This window comes from Artemia sp. Qi Xiang Cuo, chromosome 4 (assembly GCF_049724085.1).
Source record: "Artemia sp. Qi Xiang Cuo chromosome 4, ASM4972408v1, whole genome shotgun sequence".
In the NCBI taxonomy this organism is placed as follows: Eukaryota; Metazoa; Arthropoda; class Branchiopoda; order Anostraca; family Artemiidae; genus Artemia; species Artemia sp. Qi Xiang Cuo.
Genome location: NC_142797.1, coordinates 30,882,894 through 30,910,183, shown reverse-complemented (window position 1 = coordinate 30,910,183; position 27,290 = coordinate 30,882,894). Strand labels below are relative to the sequence as shown.

The following is a 27,290-nucleotide window of genomic DNA, read 5'->3' as shown; positions in this document are numbered from 1 at the left end:
CTCAACCACCGTACTTACACTGGGCAAAACACAAGTTAGAATCTTTACATGTTCAACCTTGTTGGAATTGTTTGCTTTTTTTAAGTCTTTATATAAATAACTGTCAAGATCATGTATAAAAATGCTCTGTTTTGTTGTCACAAAAACAAAGGAAATCAGACGTCATATACTCTTAAATCCAGATTTATTTCTCTTTTTTATGTCTGTTAATGGGGGTTCCCTTCACCCTGTCACTTTCTACGGGTCTAAGCGTTTACCCCTCTCCCCGCGGACACATTCCCCTCCTCCACCCACAGAAACCCCTCACCTGCAAAATTCCCCTCTCGCGGAAATTATGGTTTCCAAAATTTAAAAATCTTCTTTGAGTCATGTTACTTTTGAATTTAATTGAGAACTTCTAAGAGAAGTGATAAAGAGGAATTTGTGTGTAAATCTTGCCCCCCCCCCTCCGTGCAAATATTTTCTTCTCTTGAAAAATCCTCCAGAAAACCCCCACGCAAAAATGTCCGTATGTTTCCCAATGACAAATACTATCTGTAAGCAATAGACAAATCAAAAAGCTTAAAAAGGAACTGAAACTTCTGAAATGGGGTTATCTAATTGTTTTGTAGCTAGGTAGAGAGGGAGATACCACAAAGGGTGCATTTTCATGCCGAAACATCTCAGCTCTTATTGAGCCTTCAAATAAATACAGAATTAGCTCTAAGGGAGAGACAACAGGAGGTTGGAGGAAGAAATTGTTTGATAATCACAAGGCATTTCTAGTCTTTTTTATAAGCCAAAAGCAATTGGAGACTAACCAACCACAAGAGGTATTTTTCTTGGGGGGGGGGGGGCGGGAGATATTTTCCACGGGTAAGTATTTTTTGGGGAACACAAAAGCTACTTTCTCTTTGTGTTTGGAAACTTTTGGTTTGATTTTTTTTTTTTTTTTTAGATGAATCAGGCCTTTCCTGAATGTTAAGTAATAAAAATCTTGACTGAAAATATAACTTTGAGAATTTAGATAACAAAAAAGTCGCTTTTGGTTGCGTTTTCTTTAAATTAATTAAAAAGATTCTTTCGAAAAACAATTTTTCGGAGAAAAGTAAAGAGCCATTTTAAACCAAAGAAAAATGATCAGAAATTACTACAAAAAAAAAAGAAACCCAAAGTGAACAGAAGTTAAAACAAACGATCATAGAAAACATGGGGATTTTGGGGAAAACAAAAAAAAGGGCTATAGAGTTACATGTTGAACCCCTGTTCTAACAAACCCCCATTTAACTCATTTAAATCAAACTCTGAACCTAAGTCAAGGCCTAAAAATAAGTTTGAACTAAGGCTGATTAAAAGCTCAAAATCTATTTCTCGCTTCATTTGCGGTTTCTAACTTGTATTACTCATCAGTGTAGCCCCTAAACCCTCTAAAGTGAATGAAACTTTCCAGATTGGACATATCGCCAAAAGCATGGCTTCCCTGAAAACTCCACCTTCATACCGTTCATTATCGTTAAGCACAGCTGTAATGGTAGTCCCAGTAATAGTATTAGTAGTAGTATTAATGGTAATAGCACTAGTGCTAGTAGTAGCACTATTACTACTACTACCAACAACTCACCGCAGCACCAAGCAGCAATAGCATTAACATATTGCCTTTTGGTCAGCTGAAGATTTCTCTCATCAAGTTCTAGAAGCTTCAACTTAATACAATTAGCTGTTGCTATCCAATTGCCGATATATCCTTTTGATAACCTATATGTTCATGTAGTTCCTTAATTTTCATCTTAATACTTTTAGCTTTCAAGTGGTTGCAATTGAAGTAGCAGTCGAACTAGTAGTAGTAGTAGTTGTTGTAGTAGCAGTAGTAGTAAATATAATTAAAATAGTAATAGCAGTAGCGCGCACAGGGCCGGATTTAAAACTTTGACGCTTAAGAGCAAGCGTTTTTGCCGCTCCTGTTTTGCAAGATTTTCTGGGTTATTTCCAGAAATTCCGGGCTAATGGAAGCAATTAACAGAAGACAATTGATGAGCGAAAAGTGATGAAAGAGATGGGTAATACCGAACTCTCAGCTACCATTCTTGGGGGACACCTGACAGTTTATAAGTGACCTTGGAATTCCTGTGTTGGTTTAAAGTCACTTTTTTGTGAATAGGCAGCGTGGCGGCAGAGTGCACCTTGTGACGATAAATCACATCAGTCCAGTTTTTGTCAGGAAAAAAAATACTCAATGATGATTTATTGCTCCCCCTGGCATTATGTGCCCCTATGTCCGGGCCTAGGGACCTAGTGGTAAATCCAGGCCTGAGCGTGCACATATTTCCTTTTGGTGAATTGACTTTTCCTTTAAGCCCTCTCTGAAAATTCCAAATTAATAAACAAATCCCTTTTTGAGATACGCCATTTTGAAAATCTGCATGCACATAATGTTTTTTTATTTAGTTCAAGTTCCCCCCTCAAATACCCAATTCTGTCAACTTTTCAACTTGATATGCATAGCCTTAATAGTGCTAGTTTAATAATAATATTAGTGTTGAATTAGTAGTAGTAGCAACTGTAGTAGCAGCAGTATTAATAGCAATAGTAGCAGCTATATGCCCCAGAAGTTTCATATTGATACGCTAAGCAGTTCCAAAAAAAAAAAAATGCTGATACATCTGTATCAGCAATCTGTATGTTATTGCTAGTTACCAATAGTTAAAATTTAAGGTTTTTATAGAAGGGGTGATCGTAAAAACTTTGAAGGAGGCTCATTCGATTCGAAACTGAAAGTTCAAGTTGAATTTTGAAGAATCAAGCGTAATCAGAAGACAATCAGCCTTTCCCTCTTAACCGACATTCCCCCCTAAATACATCCGATCAAAATAAAAATAAACATTTTGTTCAAAATAGTCTAAAGGTCAAATAACCATGCCTTTGGGGTTAAAAACCCCACCAGCAGCATCTGGGGCAAGGGATGTAAGTTAAGCTAGTTTCTTATTGCTAACAAATAAGGTTTTTGTAGAAAAAAAATTTGTATATGAGCTTTCGGGGGGAACTCATTCGATTGGAAATCAAAATTTCCAGTGCACTTTTTCAGAGTTAGAAGTGATTGGAAGGTTCCCACCCCACCCAAGTTTTTTCCCAAACTACATCGGATCTAAATTCTGAGATGGTTATTTTATTTAAAACAGTTCAAAGGTTAAATAACTGTGCCAGAGTTAAATAACTATGGTTCACAACCCTCAGCCTCTGGTACAAGGCATGTAAGTTATACAAGTTGCCTATTGTTAAAAAGCATGCAGCATTAAGGTTAAACCTTGGGGAATTGTCAAGAAGAGTGCCAAACACAATCAAAAAGCATTTATTTCTTTATTGGATGTGAAAACGAAATACCAGGAACATTTACAAGGGTTGATGATATCAGCAGTCACATTGTTCGGAAAATATTTAGGAGCATCTTCAACTAAATCAAGAGATACTATGTGCATCCAGTTTTAAAAGAAGTTGTATCTGCAATGTATCGAGAACAGCTAAGGGTATAAACCTGAGGGTATGAAGTTAAAACTTTCAGGGCAAGTTGAAGGAATTTTGAAAAAAAAGGCTGGAGTGCAACCAGTCCCCCTCCCATGTCATTTTTAGCTGCAATCTTCTCAAAGACATATGATCAAAATTTGTTATGTAGATTCAAAAAGGTCCAATATATTCAACACATATATTTACTACTTAACGTCCAGAAAGGTCTGATTCATCTAAAGAAAAGAGTAATAAATCAGCTTTAGTGGTTTCTGAAATCGGATCTTCTTTTTCTTTTACAAAAATAAAACAAAGCTTTTTCATGAACACTTGTGACAGGCGTTTATATCATGAATATAAGAAACAAACCATTTCAACAAGGTTGAACATTTACAAATTCTGACTTGTGTTTTACCCAATGATATTGCCTAATATTTTCAGTGAACTGAAAATCAGAGTTCAGTGGTTCAGTTGTACGATGGTTCAGTTGCACGATGGTTCAGTTACACGGTAGTTCAATTGCACGGTGGTTCAGTTGCAGGGTGGATCAGTTGCACGGTGGTTCAGTTACACGGTGGTTCGGTTGTACAGTGGTTCAGATGCACGGGGGTTCAGTTACACGGGGGTTTTGTTGCACAACGGTCTAGTCAAATGGGGTTCAGTTGCCTTGTGGTTCAGTTACACGAGAGTTCTTTGCAAGGGAGTTCGGTTATACGGGGGTTCAGTTGCACGGTGGTTTAGTTGCACGGTGGTTCAGTTACACGGTGGTTCAGTTACAGGCACACCATTGAAGACAGACGACAGAAACTCGCTTGCGCTAATAAATGTAAAAATGGGCAAATAATTTGAATTTCAAGACCATTGCCTTATTTATTATCAAGTAAGTTCTATATCTAAGATGATTCTCTAGTACGGACTTGTAGGCAATAAAAAGAAAATAGACTAAAAGTAAATCTTCGGAGCTTTCATATAGGTGTTGACTAGTCTATTTAGGTTAGGTTTGTCTGTAGAACACAGAATAGCAGTAGGCTTAGCGTCCACTCATGAAATGTAGAGGAGTGGAAAGCAATTTTCTTAGATCTGGAAGGGGGCAATTTGGCGGTAAATATCTACCAAAAAATATTATTGACTTACGCATAAAGTGAATATACCACTCAATGCCTTTTTTTATGCTGATTACGAATATAATAATCTTTTCTATCGGAAAGGAATTTCAGCCCCCCCTATATATGCGAATTCAGGGTATCTATTTCTACATTCGGGGGGGGGCAAATTTTATTTCTGATGTAAATGGGAGGTAATTTTAAACTTTACCCCCACTGCCCCTAATGTAGAAATATATACCCTGAATTGGCATATCTAGGGGGGGGGGGGGGCTGAAAATAATTTACAAAATAAAATAATATTAAATTTGTAAACAGCATAAAAAAAGGAATTGAGTGGTATATTCACTTTATGCATAAGAAAATAATATGATTTGGTAGATATTTACAAATTTGGCTTCTGCCTACTTCACATGCACTAGGCCTAAACAGGATTCTAGGCCTAAGCAGGTTCTTGGTCTGTTCTAGCCTAGCTACAATTAAATTATTGGATGCTTAATTCAAAACTATTTGCAAAATAATTTCAGCTACCACAACAATTAGATCTACCCCCCTTCTCTAATGCCTTCATATAGCTCTAGGTTATTTGGAAAAAGTTTGCCTATTTTATTTGTTTATATTGGCCTATTATCTCTGTTTATTTCTCATCAAAGCAGTTATTGTTTCATAATATCAATCAGATACAATGCAAAAAAACATCAACAAACCTTATACATTCTCTAGAGTTATCCTATGTCCAGGTATGGTAGGCTAGCAACAGTTATACTTAAAAAAGTGTCAAATAATATTAATCTTTTGATGCTAGTGTAGCTAGTCTAGTTAAGACAAAGAATCTCACACCACAATTACGACTTCAAATAAAAAGCATAAAAATTTGACACCATAATACTTTTAAAATCACTTTTCTGTGAATAGGCAGTGCAGCAGCAGAATACACATGATACTTTGACCATAATTCACATCAGTCTAGTTTTAATAAAAAAATAATCACTCAGTAATAATTTATTGCTCCCCTAGGTCTGGGCCTATTGGTAAATCCAAGCCTGGGTATATACAAATTAAGAGCATACAAAGGTTTATTACTGGTTGGGTACCATTTCACCAGTATCATCTTATTATTACTTTTGCTAGCCATTATCAATGAGTTCTCATCTGTCAGTGACAGGTTGGTCATTCAATAAGAACATCTAATTTAGTGCAATAAAAGATTAGAGGAAATATTGTTTATACAAATATTGAGAAGTTTCAAAGTTCCAGTGTGTGCACTTTACAATAGCATATCTTTCTTGAATTCAAAAATCTTTAACAGTAAATTTACAAAATGTTTGATTAATCTTCTCTGTTAAAGATAAATATATCCTTCCACTCACTATTTAATGCTCTTTCCAAATACAACAGTTGCTACTATTACAATTTAATCACTCCTCCCCTTTAATTAAAAAAACAACAAGTTTTTTCAATTGAAAGTAAGGAGCAACATTAAAACTTAAAACAGACAGAAATTATTACATATATGAGTGTGGTTTCCCTCTCCTCAATACATTGCTCTTTATGCTAGCCTATTGTTTGTCTTTTTTTTCTAGTTATTGAAGAATTACTCTTGAAACACAAGGGTTGTTTAATTAGAATAATAAGCTTTTTTAAAAGTTATAAAAGAAACTATCTAACTAGAAAACAAAATTTACCTGTTAATCAAATAATATAGTTTAAATTTATGATTTACATAATTTTCCAGAAATCTGATTGTTGTTTTTTGTCCAACTAAGAGGACCAACAGACTTAAAATAAATCTTAAGGAAAAAGGATACACATACTTGAAGATTGCCTTTAAAAAAAAAATATGATAGCTATCAAACTTACAACAAGAGACCAGGTGCATAATTTGCTATGGGGTAGATGGCAACTGACCCCCAGACTGCAGTCCCTCCACCCTCTGATGAAATTTTATATCTTCAAAAATCTTGTTAGTTGATTATAGTAAGTTTCTCTAAAACTACAATTATCTTCTTAAATTTCTATAGATAGTCACTCTTTCTGCCTATTGATTGCCAGGATTTGTGGATTTATAGGCTTGATTGTGGTAACACTATAATCAACAACTACCCTCTGGCATTTCTATAGACACTCACTCTTTCTGCAGGTTGATAGGCTGGGTTTCTGGACTGATAGGTTCAATTGTGGCAAGTTATTCTAGAACAACAGTTATCATTTTAAATTTCTATAGATTTGATTTTTCATTTTTGAAGAGCTGTCAAACTTTTGTTGATTTAAGGATGGTATCCTGGTCACTTGACAGCTTGTAATCCATCCCTGGATCCCCATGCCTATGAGACTATATGAGGGATGGTATTCTCACCTTTTAAAGCTGAGATGAGTACAACCTATCCTAAAGACTTGGTGCATTTTGTTGCTTGCCAATAAAATTGTTTCAAAAGTCGATTTGTCTGATTTGTTGACTAGGGCAGTAACATACATACTAATGTCTATTCCAGTCGAACTAATCCATTCAGAAGTTTGGTGATTACAGCTGGTGGATCTAATGTTGAATTTTCTCTTCATTGTAGTAATAATAGCAATTTATTAGCCAAAAAAAAAAAACGGAGACAAAATCAATGAGTAGCACATCAAAAGCATAGATTGCAAGGGTATGCTACTAACAAAAAAAAAAAAAGAATTTAAAAAATAGAAGAAAAAAACTAAAACAAACAAAGAAGTAGAAGGCTGAAACTGTGTACCAAAAAAAACTTACATAAATAATTCATACCAAATAAAACAACATAATATCATGATCCCAAAGTAAACAAAAACAATAAACGATTACTGTCAAATTTAATTCCATCCATCTCAATCTGTTTCGAAGGTATACTTATCTAGCAACCATACACGTAGCTCATATTTAAATTGACTAATGGGTAATTACTTGGTACTTGGGGTAAGCTTATTCCATGGCTTAGCCCCTCTATAAATAACTGAAAAGGCAGTCCTACTAGACACTAGGCAAGGAACCTCAATATCTCCACTTGTCCAAGATCCATGACAATGAACATTGGACCTTTCCTAGAATATTCCTGTAAAAGAGTCTGGAAGGCAACCATAACAATACTTATACATAAAAACCAGTGTATAAAAATCACGCAATCCAGCTGCAGGCATTATATTAGTTATACAGTACATTGACATGACCAAATCCTGGTTCCCTATTCCACAAAATGATCTGATAGCATTATTCTGCAGTACACGTATTAGGTGAAGTATTGAGGGGAAGTACCAAGCCATACAGACAAACAGTACAAAATGTACAGATTTATCAGAGAATAATATAATAACAATAAAACATATGAAGGAAAAAGTGTTTTAATTTATGGATAATCCTTAAATTCCGTGATAGTATTTTACTTATAGCTTTACATGGTACTTAAATGATAAATTTTCATCAATAATAATTCCATGGTTCTTAATGGAACTTAACCTCTTAAGAATTTCCTTTGGTGAAGCTATTTCCGTAATCCAAGGATAATCATTTGGAGACAACAAAAAGATAACAACATTTGACTCACTTATATTTAGGTCAAGCCAGTTTACCTTCAACCATAGACCTGTCTTAGTCATAGCTGCATTAATTGTAGAGGTAAGTATTTGTTAAGTTGAAGCAAGACACATCAATGTTGCATCATCAGCAAATAAGGGTGTAGTGGTCCTGAACCCAGAAGGTGCAGGATTGACTAAATCCCTAATTCTAGTAATAGTTGCAACAGCATTTGGCAGATCATTAATAAAAATCAAAAAAAGAGTAGGACCTAATACAGAGCCCTGGGGGACCCCACATATAACAAGACTTTTACTTGAAGAAAATCCACTAAGGTGAATGTACTGCTCCCTATTATGGAGGTAATCATGAAGCAAAGCCAAAGTAGCCCCTCTTAGTCCATAAAATTAACATTTTCGCAATAGTATTTGGTGGTCAACAGTGTCAAATGCCTTAATCAAATACAGAAACAAACCAGCTACTCTAAGATTGTTATCAAGAGCTCCATTAATTACCGAAATTACATATGATAATGCCATCTCTGTAGTTCTACCCTTCCTGAAATCAAATTGAATTGGACTTAACAGTTTATGCAGTTCCAGATGATCATATATTCTATTAATACACTTTTCTAGTACATGAGGAATAATAGGTAAGACCAAAATAGGCTGATATTTTCCAAGATCATTCTAATTACCGCCTTTAAAAATAGGAGTTATCCTAGCAACTTTCAAGATTTCCTGTTTCAAACACACATTAATAAGCAAAGTAAAAACATCAGCAATATAAGGAAATGCTGTTTTAAACACGAGAAGATTAAATGAATCACTACCGGCCAATGTACTTTTCATCCCCAAAATAATTTTTTCTACTTCATTGCAATAGTCCTGTTAGCTTTTGCTGCATCAGTCTGTGAATGTAGGTTGAATTTAAGTTGATCATAAATCAACTCTCCCAGGTCCCATTCAGAATGGGTACTAGTAAGTGGCAGCTTTGAGCTGTCTTCAAATCCATGAAGTAGTGGTAGACAAATATGCATACGCTATTACAAAAGTGAATAACCTTGTAATTTTGAAGATTAAATATAGTACCAGGAGTCCGGCGGCTTTGCCGCAGGGCCCTGGCACTTGGCACGCTTCTATACATGGATTCTTATTGTCATTTTTCTTGTAACTACAGACAATTTGAGCCTTTTCTTGATGTCATGATGTACCACTGGTTTGATACAGCCACCCTGGGAATTTGTTAAAACTTTGAAAACTATTTTTTAGAAAATGGCTATCTCAAAATTTTTATCGGATGGGTTTGGGGGGGGGGGGGTGGGGGGCAGTTGCCTTGGATCTTTTTGGAAACTTAAAAGGAGAATAAGAACTTTCAACTTCCAATCAAATGAGCCCTCTATGAAGTTTATACGAGTATCCCTTCCATAACAACCATATATGCCCCCAGGGCATAACTTATATCGCCTACCCCCGGGCCCTGGGGGGTTTGTTGACACCGGGGTTTTTGTTTACTGAATTTTGAACTATTTTTAACAAAATGTCTATCTAAAAATTTTTATCTGATGCATTTAGGGCATGAAGGGGGGGGGGGGGCTAGTTGCCCTCCGATCTACTTTGACTCTTAAAAAATGAACAAGAACTTTCAATTTCAAAACAAATGAGCCCTCTCCGAAGTTTGTACGAGCATCTCTTCCATAAGAACTATACCCCCAGAGCATTACTTACCACGCCTGCCTCCGGGCCCCGGGGGGTTGCGTCGACACAGGAGTTTTTCTTATCTGTTTTGAACTATTTTTAAGGAAATGGCTATTTTAAAAACTTTATCGGATGGGCTCGAGGAAAAAAGGGTGTGTGGGGGGCTAGTTGACCTCGGATATCTTTTGACTTCAAAAAAGTGAACTAGAACTTTCAATTTCCAATCAAATGAGCCCTCTCTGAAGCCTATACGAGCATCCGTGTCATAAGAAACATATGTGTTCCTAGGACAACACTTAGGATGCCTAACTCCCGGGCCCTGGGGGTTGTGTTGACACTGGAGTTTTTGTTATCTAATTTTCGAACAATTTTCAAAAAACGGGTTATCTCGAAATTTTGTAGCAGAGGGGCTTGGGGAAAAAAGGGCGTTGGGGGGAGGCAGTTGTCCTTAAATCTCTTGACTCTTGAAAACTGAACAAAAACTTTCGGTTTCCAATCAATTGAGCCCTGTATGAAGTTTATAAGCGCATCACTTTCATAAGAAACCGTACATGCCTTTAGGGCATAGCTTAGCACGCCTTCCCTTGGGCCTGGGGGGTTTTGTTGACACCAGAGTTTTGTTATCCGACCTTTGAACTATTTTTAACAAAATGTCTATCTCAAAATTTTCATCAGATGGGTTCGGAAAAAGAAGGCTCTGGGGGCCTAGTTGCCTTCCGATCTCTTTTGACTATTAAAAAGTGAGCTCGAACTTTCATAAGTACCATATATGCCCCAGGGTATAATTTACAACGCCTGCCCCCTGGCCCTGGGTGGTTGTGTCGACACCTGAGTTTTTGTTATCGGAATTTTGAACAATTTTTGGCTTAATGGCTTTCTCAAAATTTTTATCGGATGCATTTGGGGGAAAAGAGCGTGGCGGGGGAGGGGGCTAGTTGCCCTCCAATCTCTTTTGACTCTCAAAAACTGAACTAGAACTTTCAGTTTCCAATCAAATTACTCCTCTCTGAAGTGTTTAAGAGCATCTATTCCATAAGAACCATTTGTTCCCCCAGGGCATAACTTACAACGTCTGCCCTCGGGCCCTGGGGGGCTGGGTCGACCCTGGAGTTTTCTTTTTATGGTTTTTGAACTATTTTTAAAAAAATGGCTATCTCAAAGTTCTTATCGGATGGGTTTGAGCAAAAAAGAGTGTGAAGGGGGGGGGGGCTAGGTGCCCTCCAATCTCTTTTGAATCTTAAAAAATGAACTAGAACTTTCAATTTTCGATCAAATGAGCCCTCTCTGAAATTTATACGAGCATTCCTTCCATAAGAACCATATATGCCCTCAGGGCATAACTTATAACCCTTGCCGTGAAGACTTTGGGGGAAGTGTCGTGATCAAAGATATAATTTCCAGAACTTTGAACTACGTTGAACAAAATGGCTATCTCCAATTTTTAATTGGATGTGTTTGGGGAAATAGTGGGTGTGGAACGGATGTTAGCTGCCTTCCAATCACTTTTGACTATCAAAAAGGGCACTAGCCTTTTAAATTTCCAATCGAAAGAGCCCTTTTTGAAATTTCTACGACAACGATTTCTATAAAAAATTATATGCCCCTGGGCATAACTTACAACCAAGTGACAGTGTTTTATGGGCTATTATTACGTAAGATGTGCGTTGTCCTTACATAAGACATGTTAACCGCCATTGCGTAAGGTATGTGCTGTCGTTAAGTTACAAGCAGGGGTTCCCCATGGGTCCTGACGCAAGGTTACAGAAAATTGGGTCATCCATATTACACTTGACTGTTTAAAACGGATATAGGGGCTAGTAGCTCAACTTATAGACTCCCTATCTGACCCTTTAAAAGCGAGGGTGTGTCGCTAGCTGTGTTCCCTTTTATAGAACACCTGGAAACAGGGATGTGTTGTGGGAATCTTGCCAGTACTGAAACAATATTGGAACACCTGGCATCCAGGGAATGTTTCCAGGGATGACAAGGACATGGCTTTAAAATCCCATGGGAAAAGGGAGGGCATGACTTTATATAGATTAACCACTCACTACTAATGTTGACACATTTAACATCCCTTATCAATTTTTAACAAAATTGGTTCGGGAGTTCCACGTGGTGATGGAAAAATACGCTAATAGGCATTTTGTCTTTGAGGCAGTTAGCCGACGCTGATATTTTTTTTTAAGGTGCCGAACACGGAATGACCTTAAGTTTTTGCACGACCTTTTATTTTCACTTTTTAATGGCCCCCTGTCCATAACTCTCAACGCCGAAAACAATCAGGTGGTGCTATGCAACGATCACCTGAAGCCAACCCATTAGATGAATATTTTCCATTATACGATCATTAAGTTTTTCATCCCTGCAAAAGAAGAAATGCTTATTCTCTCTCTTTTCTGTGCCTGTCTCTTAGCAGGCTGCTAATGATTTAATAAATATGTATAAATTGTGCGATTTCCACCGCATAAGTTATGAACTTTTTGAATTTGATACATCCTTAAAACAATTATTATTCTAAAACGTTGCGTAAGTTAGAAAGGAAGGGAGTATGTTTTCTAGACCCATTTCCACTACAATTTTTTGCCGAAAAAGTTACTAGCTTATAACAAAAGTGCAACAATATATTTTCCACCTAACCCAACCTAGCGTAACCTAAACTAACCCCACCCCCAATCTAATCTGCAAATATATAGCCAAAATTGTACAAGTCCAATGCATCGCTTGTTTTTGTAGCTATGAAACCGATTTTCTGAGATGTAACCTAAGCGTAATGTGTTTCCAATACCCGACAAGTACCTTTATATATTCTATATACTACTCAATCTTGAGGAAAATAAATAAATAAACTCACAAATGAATATGACAAAGTATTAAAGTATATAGTCAGTGTCCAGGTCCAGATGAATAGGCAACTGTTTTTGGAGAATTACTGGGGGTAGCAGTATTACATTAATTTTTATCTCATGATCTCGTAATCTCAAATCAAGAGAAATCAGAGCCTGAATTACAAATTCCCACCCACCTGTTACTTATCGCAAGTTTGTGAAGTAAATTATCCAGTGGCTTATAATTACATCAGACATTTGAACACAATACTATTCAGCCGCTCTTCAATTACCAAGTTGAGCCATGGGAAAGTTCTATATCACCCTGACATAACTGAAGTATTTAGACCGCCTATATCTAATGATCAAATTGACTGACAAATAGATAGGTATACTACTTTTGTGTTTTGTTTTTACCCACGTTTGAATGCAACTAATGTGTTATTTGTTATCTTTCATTACGTTAAATGTGCTTGAACTTTTATATCGGTTTCTATTATTATAGCACTCATGGGAAAAACCTTTATTTTGCTCAGTTTTATGGCCTATTTCGTGTGATGGCTTCATATTGACACGAAAAAGTACTTTTAAATAACCCCAATGGAATTATGTAAAGAACCTGGGAATTCTCTTAAAGCGTGATTTTAGAACAAGAAGGATGTAATGTAACCAAAGTGGGATGATACTACCGAAGGTGCTTCCGATCAGGTACAGGGGAGATGGCGACCAGCGTTGCCAACGCTTTGAATTAGATTATTTTTACCTTTCTGACCAAATTGTGCCACAAAAGATGTTTGTGAAACAATTATTGTGTTTTCCGTCAGTTTTTCGTTTAGCCGATAAAAGTACTGGAATAAACTGAAAAAGAAACAATTTCTCGCCCCCCCCCCAAAATATCACATCTCTTAGAAACTAATTTTAAGTGCTCCCTTGTGCGATGATCAGTTTGAAATTCGTGGGGACTTTTTTGTGTGTCAAGCTTGTGTTAAACGGAGCATCCCTTTTTTGCTTATATTCAAGGCCGTACCCAGGGGGAGGAGAGTACCTGGTTTAAACCCTCTCCCCCAAATATTTTTGCCTGACTCGTAAAAACTAACGAAAATCCATATAAACAAATTGTTGATGTGTTTTTGTTGTACCCCCCCCATGAAAATTTGGGATTTGTCATTGCTTGTATGCTTAAGAGCTGACTGGAGGAAAAGTTCAGAAAGTGGAGCTTAACCATGTAAATGTGTAATCAAACTGTACCAGTCATTTTTATTGTACCTATGTCTGAAGGTAGCTTGTTGTAAAAAATCTCTAAATTATACCAACAACGTTACAATTATACCGCGTTGGCAGCACTGCTGGCGATCCTATTTACAGAACTTGATTGTGATGGGTGCTACGAAGTATCAGCCAAACCTTTTGAGGGCTAGCAGTCTAGCACCACCTTTGCTGTTGATATTTATAAGTTCACTGAACGCTCCTTGTATTACGAACCAACGTTGCCGGAATAATTCTAGTTAACAGGGGAAATTTGCGAAAAAAAATGATCTAACCTTAGGCAAATTGGGCAAAATTCTTTTTGCTCCTAGATGTTAAGAAAATCCAGGTTAACAACGCATCAAAGTTTCACCCCTATCCCTTTTCAGAAATATCCCAAAACCACCCTCAAAGATGAAAAACAAAGGGGTTGAATTTTTATTTATAACTATTTGTGATATGGGCTACCCGTTTCCTATCTAATCGAGCACGTTGAGTTCGAAAATGTAGTAAAAATTTTAGTTTTTGGATTAATAAGACCTTTTTTTTTATATTGAAGGGACCGAGAGAAGAGCGAGTTTTAACGTGGGCATTGCCAAGAATCTCTTCTGACTGAACATCAAGCTGCCTTTTGAATTGTAATTTGACTTTCAACTTACATCAAGATGACTCTTTTTTTTGGGACAGGGACAAGAGGAAACCCCACCCCCTCTGGAATAAATTCATTCATACATCCCTGAGTAGTAGCGATCGTAGCAGTAGCACACTACAAAGGTTACCATTGACAGTATAACTTATACCAGGGAGGAATGGTCCGAGGGCTTCATTTGTTTCAGAGAGTGCCCTATTGTAGCCCTCCACTTTTTGAAAAAGAAAAAAAAGTGGTTATCTTTCCTTTCTTCATCAAAACAGAAAGTGATTGATTTTTTCCTCCAAAAGCAGCAGTTTGCCTATATTAAATTGTCGCTGAGTGTTATGACGAAATCATTTTTCTAACGGTTTTATGAAGCTTACTGGTATCTTATTACACCCCCTCCCAATCCCAAGATTCGTTTCTGAAGATGTGGAATCTGGGGACAAGATAGATTTCAAGACGCACATTGCACATATCAAGAAAATGGGTAAAAGATTTCTTCAGAGATCTGAAAAAATAATCGTGATTTGCCTTTTTACAATTCGTCCGAATTAGAGGGTATATTTCGAGACAGGCTGGTAAATACTTCCCAAGAAATGCGGTCGAATTCCAGTTTGACATGTTTTGTGTTCTGATAATTTCCTACTACTATAAATTACGTTAATTTGCCGACATCAACGAAAGGAAATTATGTTACAAAAAAAAACTTGTTATTGACTATCTCCTTTTGAGTATTCAGACTTTTTCTCCCCTGAATTAGTCTATCATGGCATTGCTGTCGATTATGTTCAATTATAGAATTCGTAAAAAAGATCAAGTCGTGAGAAATGAGATTCGTATCCTTCTTCTCTTTTCTTTGAATGCATTTTAAAATGAGGAATTAAGTAAACTTTAATTTGAAGTCTGGTATTTAATTTGCCCAATATTATTCCATAGTAGCTTGATGTTAAACAAAAAGAAGATAGATCTCCAGTCTTATTAAGTATTCATAATAATTCGGTCTTTTGCTTGTGCATATTTCTCCGGTGAATTCAAAATTATGACTCCTTTAAGGCCTGTTCGCACCAATGAGATGTAACTAACGTCGACATTTTGCTAATGTCGAGATTTTAGCTAACGCCGGACCCATTAATTTAAAAAAAAAACAAGTCTTACTGATGGAAGTGGAGAGTGAAGTCGAAGCTTAAAATGAACACAAATTATAGCTTCGCAGTTAGTGCAATATATGTTACGGTGATACGGTGTTGTGGTGAATCTTATCACTCCGGACATTTTTAGGTACTTGTGTATTATACGCCACTCAAGTGCTTCATATAAGTAGAACTTAAGTAGAACAGTTAGTGCAATATATGTTACGGTGGTATGGTGTTGCGGTGAATCTTATCACTCAGGACATTTTTAGGTACTTGTGTATTACACGCCACTCAAGTGCTTCATATAAGTAGAACTTAAGTAGAACCGGTTCCTTCGTTAGTTTCTTTTAGCTCAGCGTGAGACAAGACAAAGACAAGTGGCAGAGTAGACGGGAAATATCTTATTTGGGCTATATATTTGCACATTAGAGGTGAGGGTAAAGTATTTGGACAGTTTGAAGTTAGAAAACAATTCTTACTTTATAATGTGCAGAATAATTCTACCTAACAAATTTTAAGCTATACTTTACCCCCTCCCCTCCCTAATGTGCAAACATATAGCCTAGCTCAAATTTGTTTCTAAAGTATTATATTTTCATTATTCTTGTGATATTTCATTAGGATTGAGCGTCAAAGAAACAGGTTCTAATTAAATGAAGCACTTGAGTGGCGTATAATATACAAGTACCCAGTTTTCATTATACTTAGAATGACCGATCAAATCAGAAAATTGTCTGGTAATCTCAGAGGATCCTAATGTGAGAAAAAAGGACTGCTGACATTAAAAATGAGCAAAATTTCAGCAAAAATTAGGTATAAAAAGGCTTCAAACCTCGAGTTTGAAAGTATACGATAGAGACTCCCAGATATCGACAGAGGTCGCACCAATGGAAGAAATATTTTGGCATTTATTCTTGAAATAGCAGGTGCCAGTCTTTATAAATTAGGTATGGAACATGGAATCCTAAATTAACCTTATACTTTGAACGAATTTGTAATATGTAATGAAAAGTTTTTTGGTTACGAATGAACCTATTCCCTGTCAGAAGCAGAGCTCTAGGTTATCTTGACATGCATTTAATTCAATATCTGCAGTTTGATACAACATCAGAGCAGAAAAAAAAAAGAAAAACTACTCATTTATAATATCCGTTCAGCAAAATCTCAAGATTTTTTGACATACTAGAGCATACTGAACGAGTTTGCTTACCCCGGTCTGTTCCTAAAGTGCTACAATTGCCCAAATTCGCGTGCTACACAGCGATTTTCGGTGCTGTAGTTAAAAAATTGACTGTTATAGTGCTAAAATAGTGCTACACGTAATAAAATAGCGCTTTCGTGTTATAGGCGGCAACCCTGATACTGCTCCGTTTGAATGGTAAATTTTAAAACCCAAATTCACTGTCTTAAATCAATGATATACAGTATAGCAAAATGAGACATTGTGGAATGACAATTAAATGTCCAAATTAAAATTTAAGAAAGTAATGAAATTATCTCAGTAAAAGAATGTGCAGGAATGTCAACCAAAACTGGGGATCAAGCAACAGTCGATGTGGCTGAAGTCTGACAACTGCAAGTGCTGTAAATAAAAAAACAAAATCTGTGTAACTCGAATTTTCACCAAACTGAAAGCTGCTTTAATAAATAGAAACTGTATAGTTTGACGTTTTTCTGTCTTTATGTTAAAAATAACTGATATATTAGGTATGTACTATATGTAAGTACATTCCTAATATATGAACAAAAAAAAAATTGAAAACAAATATCGAAATCTAAATTATTTTTCGTTTCAGATTGTCCAGTCGATTTTCAGCATTATTTATTATGACCGTGTGAACTTTGAATGTGAGTCTTGGAACAGGAAACATGAAAACTAATTTAAACAGAAGTTCAAATAGTAATAAATTCCTTTTAATAGACAGTGTTTCACAAACAGTGATAGAATTCACAAAAAATACTCCGAAACCTAATTTTAATGCAGTGTGAGTCAATTTTATCTTTGAAATTTATATTGGACTCTAGAAACCCTAAGTAGAACACCGGTATATAGAATTTATGATGCTCTGTCTCTAGGGAATTGGAATTAGAAAAAGTAGGTTTGTAATACCACAGGGCAATGGGTTTACAATAGGGCAATGTCGTATTATCTAGATATTCTATAATTTTATGTTACCTCAATAGAAACTTTTTAAATTTCCCAGGCATTATAATGCCTTCTTGTTTACATTGACTGTAACACCTACAAAATTAACGCTTTACTGAAAACACAAAACTGACGCAAAAGACAAGATTTTCTCTTAAGAACTGACAAGTCCTTCAGTAGCTCGCAGAAAATAAAAGACTAGTTTGTTCAGGCATTTAGAAGGCTTAGAGGGCGTTAGCTCCACTCCTGTCTATGGCAATTTCTGTTTGTTTTAAGTTTGGCTTGATCTTTCATTGTAATTTCTTTTTTTTTGTGTCTAAATTATTCATTGATAATGATTTCTGTTCGTTTTAAGTTTGAATTTTTTTTTAACTTTATTTCTGCTCGTCTTTGGTTTGATGATGTAGCTCTTATATTTCTTTGAAAACTTCTTTTTCGAAAAAGACATTTTTTTCTTCATAGTTAATTTACAAACAGGCAGGTTTCCTCTAAAAGAGTTTTCTTTGAAACAGTTCATGGCAACGAACTGTAAGTAAGGAGCGACCCGGCTCAATAGTAACCGAAACTCAAAAAAAAGAGATTTTAATACCAACAGATACATCAAAAGGATCAGATTTTTATGCTGATTTTAAATATATAAGTTTCATCAAGTTTAGTCCTACCCATCAAAGTTAAGCGCCTGAGAAAATTTGACTTATTATCGAAAAAAGAGGGAAACAACCCCTAAATTCTGTAGAACTTAAATGAAAAATGAAACTCACACCATTAGATTCAGCGTATCAGAGAACCCTACTATAGGAGTTTCAAGCTCCTCTCTGCAAAAATGTGGAATTTTGTATTTTTTGCTAGAAGAAAGATCACGGATGCGTGTTTATTTTTTTTTTTCCCCAGGGGTGATCGTATCGATCCAGTAGTCGTAAAATATAGTGAGAGGACTCATTCGAACGAAAATTAAAAGTTCTAGTGCCCTTTTTAAGTGACCAAAAAATTGGAGGGCAAATTGGCCCCCTCCCACGCTCATTTTTTTCGAAGTCACCCAATCCAAGTTTTGAGATAGCCATTTTGTTCAGCATAGTCAAAAATATAATAAATATGTCTTTGAGGATGAATTAATCCCCCACAGTTTTCGGTGGAAGGGCTGAAAGTTATGAACTTTGTCCATTGTTTACCTAAAGTATTGGTTGATAGGAAGTATACAGACGTTTTCAGGAGGGATTTTTTCTGGTGGGGGGGGGGGGGTAGGTCGGAAGAGGGGTTCACGGGAGAGGGTCTTTTCATGGAGGATGTTTCCTTGGGGGAAGGGAAATTTCTATGAAGGGGGAGCCGGATTTACCAGTAGTGATAGTGTATACAGTTTCAGGGATACAAGAATATACTGCGTATTTTCACGACTACAAGCCTGAGGCATGAATATACAGTGCAGCCTAACCGGAACATTGGCTTACCAAGGACAGTCACCTATTACTACGAACGATACATGAGTTATCATACGGGTTTCTAAGGCAAAAGCGACCAATCCCTTTATATTATAGACCTACAAAGTGATCAAACACGTTTTGGAACTATGGACGAGATTGTATAATGTAATCAGACTGGTTTAGAGGATATGTGCTTTAGCAAGTTCGTTCATCCTTCATCATAACAGGTTTTTTTTTCTTTCCTGGTTCAATATTCAAAATTAAACTTCCGATGGTTAAGAATGCATCACGGGCAATTAAAGAATGAGGAATGGACTGCTATAGTTAGAATGGTTTTAAGTTGAAAATTGTACCATTTGCCTAAAAATAACTCTATTTGCGAATTTTTTGCAAAAAGGTATTTGCGAAAAGGTATTCCGTTGGTTAAGAATGTCTCGCGGGTAATTAAAAAATGAAGAATGGGATGCTATAGTTAGAATTATTTTAGTTTGAAAATTGTACCATTTGCGTAAAAATAACTATATTTGCGAAAAAGGGCTTAGTATTTGCGAATTGAAGTTGAACAGTGTTGTCAATATAAAATATGGTCTAACGTTATAGTATACTAAACAGTTGATACTAAGAGAGATGTAGATGGCAAGAAAAGAATTTTAATAAAGAAATTCAGAACAATAAATAGAAATCCTTTTAAATCAAGTAGTGAGGTGATTATAGGTTTGAAGCATCATGGATCATAAGCACCAATGACCCCAAACACCAAGGACCTCAACCTCTAAAGGTATACTTCCAACCTCCAAGGGTCCCCTCACCCAAACTTGTTGGCCCCCCTCCCCACATTTTTTTTTGAATTTTTTTTTAAGTTTTTTTTTAAACTTTTTTTATTATTTTTTTTAACATGTTATATTTTTCAACTTTTTTTACATCTTGTAGAATGAGATGTAACATACTTAAAACATAAAAAAATAACATTTAATATTTTCCAAATTCAAAATGAAAATTATATAGAAATGTTTGTCGGGACTTTTACTATTGGAAAAATTTTGTTTGCAGTGGTACTTTTTTTTTATTGGACAAATTTTTTTTTTTGGACTTCGAAATTATTCAACTTTTTTTTACGTATTTTAAAATGACATGAAATATGCTTATGGCTATAACAATTGTACTCTATGCTTGCTCAGAGACACGATGCGGCTTTCCCACTGGTACTTTATGGCGGGTTATGGACACTACCTAGTTTATTGCATGTACTAAATCAGTATTTTTTACGCAATGGAACGATAAACACATAAGTCATATCTTTAAAAAAGTGAAGATAGAGCATTTTAAGAACCTGTGTTCACGTGATATTGTCATTGTAGCATTGAATGCTGACAAGGAGAAGTATTTAAACTATGAAATAAGTGCAAGTGGTAGCACTATCGGAAACGTATGCGTGCATTGTCATGACAGTAAGGAATTAAATTTCTTTGGAGTACCGAAAAAATTCAACTCTTATGTTGGTGGATATGCGAGATTGAGATCTCCAGAGATGATTGCACTCAAAAAGAATGCCAACATAAAAATAATCGTTGATGATAGAGGACAGCTCCTTGCTACTGTTGCAAGTAACACATTACCTACTGATACATCCTATCGTCAGCTTTCGGGTATTAGCATTCAACGGAAGGTCAAAAAAGAAAGGCCTACTCTTCTACTAATATCATAAACCATATCTTGTCTACGTGCCGAAACTGTCACCTATGTCAAAATAATGTTGTAATACACAGTGAAATTGCCGGAAAAATAAAAAGGGCATTGGTAGAAAATATCACTATGGAATATGAAGATGAATCGTTTGAAAACAAAGTGCCAGCAAACGTTACTACCATTGATCAAACAATCAATGAACCAAATAATGCTAAAGACGAAACGCATATTGAACCTGTCCGTGACACACCAGTAAAAATTGTGTATGACTCAAAATGGAATAATGATTATTCTACTGATTACGAGCTAAGAGAAGACAACAATATCAAGCTACAATATCAAGAGAGAACATGGTAAACTATTTTAAGGAAAAGATTCAAAATGTCCAAAGTCGATCATTGATATTAATAATGTATCATAATATATTTTTGCATTAATATTCTACATAGCATTATTTCATTAAAAATATATTATGCATTACATTGTTATGTGTTCATTATTTTTAGAGTATACTAGCATATCAAATGTTTAGAATGTCTACTAAAACATTGGAGATGTAAGAAAAGGAATTTGCATACATCTATTGTCAGACACATGGGATAACATTGACAAAATCTAGGTATCAGAATGAATAAATTCTTTATCAACATTCGTTGTTGGATATTTCATTATGAAACAATTGTAAGTAAGTAAGTAACAAACTCTTTCTTTAATTCACCTCTTGGATACACAATACAGAAATTTAATTAAGGAAATTATGAAAAAAAAATCTAAGTAAGTAACAAACTCTTTCTTGAAGTAACCTCTTGGATACACAATGTAGAAATTTTATTTAAGAAATTATGAAAGAATTGTAAGTAAGTAGTAAATTCTTTCTTGAACTTGCCTCCTGGACAATTAAAAAGGACATTTCATTCAAGAAATTATGACAAAATCCTAAGTAAGTAACAAACTCTTTATTGTTTTCACCTCTTGGATACACGATGCAGAAATTTCTTTCAAGAAATTATGAAAAAATTGTAAGTAAGTACCACTCTTTCTTGAATTCACCTTTTAGATACACAAAACAGATATTTTATTCAAAAAATTATGAAAAAATCGCAAGTAAGTAGCAAATTCTTTCTTGAATTCGCCTCCTGGATAAACAAAAAAAACATTTCATTCAAGAAATTATTAAAATATTCTAAGCAAGTAACAAACTCTCTTGAATTCGCCCTTTGTGTGCACAATACAGAAATTTCATTCAAGAAATTATGAAAAAATTCTAAGTAAGTAACAATCTCTTTCTTGAAGTCCCCTCTTGGATACACAATACGGAAATTTCATTCAAGAAATTATGAAAATATTTGTAAGTAATTAACAAACTCTTTATTGATTTCACCTCTTGTATACACAATACAGATACTTCATTCAAGAAATTAGGAAAATATTTGTAAGTAAGTAACAAACTACTTATTGATCTCACCTCTTGGGTACACAATACAAATACTTCATTCAAGAAATTATGAAAAAAATCACAAGTAAGTAACAAACTCTTTATTGTTTTCAACTGACGGATACAAGATGAAGAATCTTCCTTTATGAAATCATGAAAAAGTTGTAAGTAAATAAAAAACTCGTTCTTGAAGTTACCTCTTGGATAAACAACGCAGAAACTTCATTAAATAAACTAGGAAAAAATGTAAATCAGTAAGTAACAAACTCTTTCTTAAAATCACCGTTTGGATGCAAGATACAGAAATTTAATTAAGAAAATTACGAAAAAAATTGTAAATAAGTGAAAAACTCTTTCTTGAAGTCACGTCTCGGATAAACAATGAAGGAATTTCATTTAAGAAATTAAAAAAAAATTGTAAGTAAGATGAAAATTCATTCTTGAATTGGCCTGCTGGATAAACAAAAAAGACATTTCATTCAAGAAATTATGACAAAATTCTAAGTAAGTAACAAACTCTTTATTGTTTTCACGTCTTAGATAAACGATGCAGAAATTTCATTCAAGAAATTATGAAAAAAATTGCAAACAAACTCTTTCTTGAACTCGCTTCCTGGACAGACAATACAGCAATTTCACTCAAGAAATTATGAAAAAAATTGTGAGTAAGTAGCAAATTCTTTCTTGAATTCGCATCCTGGATAAACAAAAAAGGCATTTCATTCAAGAAATTATGACAAAATTCTAAGTAAGTAACAAACTCATTATTGTTTTCACGTTTTGGATATACGATGTAGAAATTTCATTGCAGAAATTATGAAAAAATTCTAAGTAAGTAACAATCTCTTTCTTGAAGTCCCCTCTTGGATACACAATATGGAAAGTTCATTCAAGAAATTATGAAAAAATTGCAAGTAGTTTACAAACTCTTTATTGGTTTCACCTCTTGGATACACAGTACAGATATTTCATTAAAAAAATTATGAGAAATAGCAAGTAAGTAACAAACTCTTTCTTGAAGTCACCTCTTGCATACACAATGCAGAAACTTCATTTAAGAAATTATGAAAAAATTTTAAGTAAGTAGCAAATTCTTTCTTGAATTCGCATCCTGGATAAACAAAAAAGGCATTTCATTCAAGAAATTATGACAAAATTCTAAGTAAGTAACAAACTCTTTATTGTTTCACGTTTTGGATACACGATGTAGAAATTTCATTCCAGAAATTATGAAAAAATTCTAAGTAAGTAACAATCTCTTTCTTGAAGTCCCCTCTTGGATACACAATATGGAAAGTTCATTCAAGAAATTGTGAAAAAATTGCAAGTAGTTTACAAACTCTTTATTGGTTTCACCTCTTGGATACACAGTACAGATATTTCATTAAAAAAATTATGAGAAATCACAAGTAAGTAACAAACTCTTTCTTGAAGTCACCTCTTGCATACACAATGCAGAAACTTCATTTAAGAAATGATGAAAAAATTGTAAGTAAGTAAGTAACAAATTCTTCCTTGAATTTGCCTCCGGGATAAACAAAAAAGATATTTCATTCATGAAATTATGACAAAATTCTAAGTAACAAACTCTTTCTTCAATTCACCGTTTGGATGCACAATAAAGAAATTTAATTCAGGAAATTATGAAAAAAATTGTAAGTAAGTAACAAACTATTTCTTTAAGTCACCTCTTGGATACACAATGCAGAAATTTCATTTAAGAAATTATGAAAAAATTGTAATTAGGTAACAAACTCTTTCTTGAATTCGCCTGCTGGATAAAAAAAAGATTTCATTCAAGAAATTTTGAAAAAATTTTAAGTAAGTAACAAACTCTTTCTTGAAGCCCCTCTTGGATACACAATACGGAAAATTCATTCAATAAAATATGAAAATACTTGTAAGTAAGTAACAAACTCTTTATTGGTTTCACCTCTTGGATACACAATACAGATATTTCATTCAAGAAATTATGAAAAAATCGAAAGTAAGTAACAAACTCTTAATTGTTTTCACCTCTTGGATATACAATACGGAAATTTCATTCAATAAATTATGAAAAAATTGCGAGTAAGTACTAAACTCTTTCTTGATATCACGTCTTAGATACACAATGCAGAAACTTCATTTAAGAAATTATGAAAAAATTGTAAGTAAGTAAGTAACAAATTCGTTCTTGAATTCTTCTCTTGGATAAACAAAGGACATTTCATTCAAGAAATTATGACAAAATTCTTAGTAAGTAACAAATTCTTTCTTGAATTCGCCGTTTGGATGCACAATACAGAAATTTAATTCAGAAAATTATGAAAAAGAATTGCAAGCAAACTCTCTTGAACTCACTTCCTGGGCAGACAATACAGTAATTTCACTCAAGAAATTACGAAAAAATTGTAAGTGACTAACAAACTCTTTTTTGAATTCTCCTCTTGGATACACAATACAGATATTTCCTTCAAGAAATTATAAGAAATTGTAAGTAAGTAATAAACTCTTGAATTCACCTCTTGGATACACAATGCGGAAATTTCCTTGAAGAAATTATGAAAAAATTGTAAGTAAGTAAGAAACTCTTTCTTGAATTCACCTTTTAGATACACAAAACAGATATTTTATTCAAAAAATTATGAAAAAATCGCAAGTAAGCAGCAAATTCTTTCTTGAATTCGCCTCCTGGATAAACAAAAAAGACATTTCATTCAAGAAATTATGAAAAAATTGTAAATAAGTAACAAACTCATTGGATACATCAGATAACATACATAAGATCCAAGTTCTATTTATTTTGACTTCATGCATCATTACGTTGAATTTAGGTTAGACCGGTTATAGATGGCAGCACACCCGCTTAGACACACATTCATAGTGAGAGAGACATACAAAAAGTTCGGTTAATTCAGGTTCACTTAGAGTGCGGCCACTCTAAGTGAACCTGAATTAACCCAACTTTTTGCATGTCTCTCTACAATTTTTTTTTCATAATTTCCTGGATTAAGTTTCTGTATTGTGCATCCAAACGGTGAATTCATGAAAGAGTTTGTTACTTACTTAGAATTTTGTCATAATTTCATGAATGAAATGTCTTTTTTGTTTATTCCGGTGGCGAATTCAAGGAACAATTTGTTACTTACTCACTTAATTACTTATAATTTTTTCTTAATTTCTTAATTAGGTTTCTGCATTGTGTATCCAAGAGGTGACTTCAAGAAAGAGTTTGTTACTTACTTGCGATTTTTTCATAATTTCTTGAATGAAATATCTGTATTGTGTATCCAAGACGTGAAATCAATAGAGAGTTTGTTACCTACTTGCTAATTTTTCACTTTTTCTTTAATGAACTTTCCATATTGTGTATCCAAAAGGGGACTTCAAGAAAGAGATTGTTACTTACTTCGAATTTATTCATAATTTTTGGAATGAAATTTTTACATCGTGTAACCAAAACGTAAGAACAATAAAGAGTTTGTTACTTACTTAGAATTTTGTCATAATTTGTTGAATGAAATGTCTCTTGTTTATCCAGGATGCGAATTCAAGAAAGAATTTGCTACTTACTTACAATTTTTTTCATAATTTCTTAAATGAAATTTCTGCATTGTGTATCCAAGAGGCGACTTCAAGAAACAGTTTGTTACTTACTTACAATTTTTTTTTCGTAATTTTCTTAATTAAATTTCTGTATTGTGCATCCAAATGGAGAATTCAAGAAAGAGTTTGTTACTTGCTTACTTATATTTTTTTTCCTAATTTCTTAAATTAAGTTTCTGCATTGTGTATCCAAGAGGTGACTTCTAGAAAGATTTTTTTACTTAAATACAATTTTTTCATAATTTATTTAGTGAAATTTCTGTATTGTGTATCCAGGAGGAGAATTCAAGAAAGAGTTTGTTACTTACTTAATATTTTCTCATAATTTCTTGAGTGAAATTGCTGTATTGTCTGTCCAGAAAGCGAGTTCAAGAAAGAGTTAGTTTGCAATTTTTTTCATAATTTCCTGAATTAAATTTCTGTATTGTGCATCCAAACGGCGAATTCAAGAAAGAGTTTGTTACTTACTTAGAATTTTGTCATAATTTCTGGAATGAAATATCTTTTTGTTTATCCAAGAGAAGAATTCAAGAAAGAATTTGTTACTTATTTACATACAATTTTTTTCACAATTTCCTAAATGAAGTTTCTGCATTGTGTATCCAAGAGGTGATTTCAAGAAAGAGTTTGTTACTTACTTACAATTTTTTTAAATTTATTGAATGAAATTTCCGTATTGTATATCCGAGAGGTGAAAACAATAAAGAGTTTGTTACTTACTTGCGATTTTTTCATAATTTCTTGAATGAAGTATCTCTATTGTGTATCCAAGAGGTGAAATCAATAAAGAGTTTGTTACTTACTTACAAATATTTTCATAATTTCTTGAATGAAATTTCCGTATTGTGTATCAAAGAGGAGACTTCAAGAAAGAGATTGTTACTTACTTACAAATTTTTTCATAATTTCGCGAATTAAATTTCTGCATCGTTTATCTAATAGGGTAAAAGAATACAGACTTTGATGCATACTTGGAATTTTTTTACAATTCCTTGAATAAAATGTCTTTTTTGTTTATCCAGCAGGTCTATTCAAGAAATAACTGTCTACTTACTTAAAATCTTTTCATAATTTCTTTATTAAAATTTTTGTATTGTGCATCCAAGAGGTGACTTCAAGAAAGAGTTTGTTACTCACTTAAAAATTTTTTCCATAATTTCCTGAATTAAATTTCTGTATTGTTCATCCAAACGGCGAATTCAAGAAAGAATTTGTTACTTACTTACTTACATTTTTTTCCTAGTTTCTTAAATGAAGTTTCTGCATTGTGTATTAAAGATGTGACTTCAAGAACGAGTTTTTTACTTACTTACAATTTTTTCATAATTTATTAAATGAAATATCTGTATTGTGAATCCAAGAGGTGAAAACAAT

General features: G+C 34.2%; 1 protein-coding gene across 1 annotated transcript in view; it reads left to right on the top strand.

Annotated features, from left to right (window-relative positions):
* The first annotated feature begins 4,278 nt into the window (after positions 1-4,278).
* The window catches only part of LOC148952992 (deoxycytidylate deaminase), a 131,543-nt gene continuing 108,531 nt past the window's right edge, over positions 4,279-27,290 (top strand). The window contains exon 1 of the mRNA XM_089087492.1: positions 4,279-4,357. The gene's annotated coding sequence lies outside the window, so the exon portion shown is untranslated. The remainder of the gene's footprint in view (positions 4,358-27,290) is intronic.